This window comes from Anoplophora glabripennis, unplaced genomic scaffold (genome assembly GCF_000390285.2).
Source record: "Anoplophora glabripennis isolate ALB-LARVAE unplaced genomic scaffold, Agla_2.0 scaffold599, whole genome shotgun sequence".
Taxonomy (NCBI): Eukaryota; Metazoa; Arthropoda; class Insecta; order Coleoptera; family Cerambycidae; genus Anoplophora; species Anoplophora glabripennis.
Window position 1 is genome coordinate 129,874 of NW_019416675.1, and position 4,248 is coordinate 134,121.

Genomic DNA, 4,248 nt, shown 5'->3' on the forward strand with positions numbered 1-4,248 from the left:
TTTTAAAGATCCACCTAGTGTCTATAGCAACCTGACCTTTAGGTAATTCTGCATGTTGCCAAGTTTGCAATTTTTCGTGAGCTTTCAGTTCTTTGTTTATTGCTTCTTGCCAATCAGGTAATTTATTGGCTTCTCTAAAATTTTTAGGTTCTTGGTTCGTCTCGGTCAACAAGCAATAGGCAGTGTAAATTTCATAATCTTCTAAATTCTTAGGTAATACTACTGATCTACCATAGCTTGACATTCTTTGTTCATGATGCCTTGTTTCATTGTTCTCTGCATTCGAACTTGAGCTTTCACTGTCACTACTAGAGTTTGATTCATTTTCAGGATTGTTTTCAATTTCGTGCATGCTTTCACTGTCACTACTAGTGTTTGATTTATTTTCAGGATTGTTTTCAATTTCTTTTTCTTCAATTTCAATTTTTCTTTGACGTGGCTGAGCTTCTGTAACTTCTTCTGTTTTCTCTGTGTTTTTGTATTCCATGATGCTTTCATCAACTTTTACATCTCTTGATCTTATTATTTTTCGTTCTTCCGGTAACCACAGCCTATAACCACCACCACAGTAACTGACAAAAACTGCTCTTCTAGCTCTTTGTTCTAATTTATTGCCTTTTGGTAACACCGTATACCAAGCACGACTTCCAAATATTCTCAATTTTGAGTGGTCACTTCTACCATGCCAAATTTGTGCTGGTGTAGCTCCTTTTGATAAACCTTTTGTAGGTAAACGATTAAGCTCATATACCGAGCACTTCAAAGCTTCGGACCATAAATATTTGGGTATTCCTGAATCAATAATTTTTGTCCTAATTTTATTTAATAATGTCCTATTCATTCTCTCTGCTGTCCCATTGAATTGTGGTGTATATGGTATTGTGTATTCTAAAATTATGCCATTTTTCTTACAATAATTTTTGAAAAAACTTGGAGTAAACTCTCCACCATTATCAAGTCGTACTGCTTTTATTTTATGACCTTTCTGTGTTTTAAATTCTTGTATATAGTCAATTAGGTTATTTTCTGCTTCGTCTTTTGATTTCAAAGTTTTTACTATCAGGAAATGTGAGTGATCGTCAATAATTGTTTGGAAATATTTTGACCCATCGAACGATACAAGATTAAATGGGCCACAAACGTCACTATGAACTAAATCACCAATGTCTTTGCTTCTTTTTTCACTGTCTTTGAATGGTAATCGAGTTCCTTTACCTTCAATGCAAGTAGAACAAATTTTGTCACTAGTGGGCAATCCTAGATTCATAAGAACTTCTTTTCCAGGATGTCCAAACCTCCTATGCCACAAGTCGTTAGCTACGTTACTGAATTCATCGGTATTTTCGATTGTATTTGTCAAAATCCTATCTGCTGTCAAAATATACAAGCCACTTGCGAATTCACAGAATAGCTTAAAGTTTTGTCCACATATTTCCAATTTGTTTCTTTCCATAATTATTTTGCAACCTTTATCTGTTAATTTTGAGGCGGATAGCAAATTATGCTTCATGTTAGGCACTATTATAGCTTCGATGGACACTTTGTGACCTTGGCACATAAACTTTAATGTTCCTTTCTTGTTGCTTCTTAAAATGTCCCCATTAGCAATATGAATAGAAAGAGTATTTGGTAATGTTTTTATGTTGGTCATATTCTTCTCTAAATTCTCAACAACAAAATGATTGCTGGCCCCCGAATCTAACACAAAAGTCAACTTTCCTTCTTTATCATTGCATAAATTGGCTGCATATAATTGTATTTCTGAATTTTCACTTTTACTTACTGCTGCATTTGCCTGTTGTCTATTTTCATAGCCTTGACATCTTTGATTTTTAAAGCCACCTCTATATCCTCGAGATCTAATATTGTTGCCTCTTTTTGGGCACTTCCCTATAAAATGTGACAAGCTGCCACACCTGTAACTTACTCTATTTTGGGCTTGACAGCTTGCTTCAAATTCACCCTGACTTTCTCTCGATGTTAGTTTTAACTCTTCATCTAATAACCTTGCCTTTACATAATCCAGTTGCACTTTGTCTACGGTTTCCAATGCTGTAACAACCATGTCGAATTTGGACGGTAATGTTAAAAATAACTGACATATTTTGTCATCTTCTTTAAAATCTGTTCCATGCTCTTTAAGCTGCCTTATAATAGCATCAAATTTCACAAAATGATCTTCCAATCGGTCGCCTGGGGCATGTTTGAGATTATTTAACTGCCTCCATAGAGCTAGTTTTGTAAACGAACTTGAACGAGCAAATACTGCTTTGAGAGCATCTACCTGGGCTTTTGCATTTTGGCATTCCTTAATCAATCTAGGTGTTTATCTGAAAGTCCTTGTACAATTATGGACTGTGCTTTTGCATCCTTTTGTTCCCATTCTGACCTGTCTTGCTGGCTTGTGGTTTCACTGAGCTCGGTAGTAATAGCATCAATACACTTATCCCTTTGTATACGGAACCACCAATTATCAAAGTTATTTGCCTCCAACACTGGCACAGCAATAGCACCTGAATATCCAGTAGCCATTTTTGTTTACTTTTTAACTTTTGCTTTGTCCACGAAAAAACGACACAGACTGCTGAACGTTTTTTTTTTCTACTTTCTGCTTATAACTGGGCCCATAACCTGATAAAAGACTTATTTAAAGGTTTGGGTATTACTTGGGGTACTATTTATTAGCAACAACTTTTACATCAACTATTTTATTTACAGTCCGGCAGCCTTGATCATTTACAAAACTAATATCAGCGCCATCTATCCCTAGACCAACTAAACTTAATAACAGTAGGTACAGAAATCTAAGTTGGGGGTCAACCATAGAATATAAACTAAACAGAAGTATAATATACTCACAAATAATGACGAATTCTATCAAATCGGACTCCATATTCAGATCGAGCCTGCGTTGCTGTCACCTGTCAAGCGTTGTATGTGACGTCGCGAGGTTCGCACTGCTGTACGCTCTCGACCCCGATGTTTTACGTTTAATGTTTATTTGTTACTGAGTTATCATTGCATTACTTGTACGATTATATACAATACATCAGTTGTAAAATTACACCGCGTCTCACTCTGCCCTAACATAGCCAGTGGTGTACAACTGAACAGGGGTCACCCCCTTATTATAAAAAAACCTACGCCACTGTATTTTTTACAAGTTATTGTAATGTATTTATATTCTAATGCACTAAATACGTAAAAAAGGTGACTTGAATTTTTTCCCTAAGGTTCACCATTTTCAAGATATTGATACAAATACAATCCCCTTATGGCAGACACTTCAGATCATAATATTACAAAAATATTTATGTTTATGCTTAAAAGTAAGTGCAATTTATAAGCACATCAACAAAATTCTTTCCACATCACTTGTGAGGTAGTGTTCCTGGTGTTTTAGTTTTCCCTGGAGGTATTATCTTTACAAATAAGAACAATTTAAATCAAAATAATAATAAAAATACATTTACCAAGCAACAACAACTAAACAAGAAACAAAATTAACGTTACGTATTTACAGCAATTGTTTAAAATGCGAACCACCCATATCGATACATTTCTGACATCTTCTATTAATGGAACTAATTCAAGCTAATATCATATGGTGATTTTCTATTCGCTGCAGTAGTTGTGATCTAGTATCTATTGGAGTAGAGTAAACTTTTCAGGTAGGTCACCCCAAACATAGAGGTCCAGGTAATTTAGATCTAGCGATCTGGCTGGCCAAGACACTGGACCCTCTGCACCATTATGGTTGACATTGGCATTTGGTCTTCTACCTATCCATCATCTCATATAATTTTCATTAAGCCATTCTTGTATTATTCTCCTAAAATGCGCAGGAGCACCATCCATTTGTATCCAGCTATTTTGTCGTATATTTGATGGAACATCCTCTAATAATTCAAATAGATGGTTTTCTAGAAAGTTTAGAAATGACATCGAATTTCATGAGGATTTTCTTGTGACCAAATATCCAGATTGTGAAAATTCACTACCCCTCACCTTGTGAACGTAGCCTCATCGGTCCAAAGTATATCTTGTAAGAATTCAAACAACCACTGATAAAAATTCAGGCGTCTTTCTGCATCTCCCGGAAGTAAATTTTGCACAGGTTGTAAATGGTACGGATTTCTGTCATCCTTACGTAGAACTCTTCAAATTTTCGATTTACTCACCCCAAGTTGCCGAGACGTTCTTCGTGTACCTACTTAGCCGAGGATCGTCGTTAAATGCTTTCAAAAT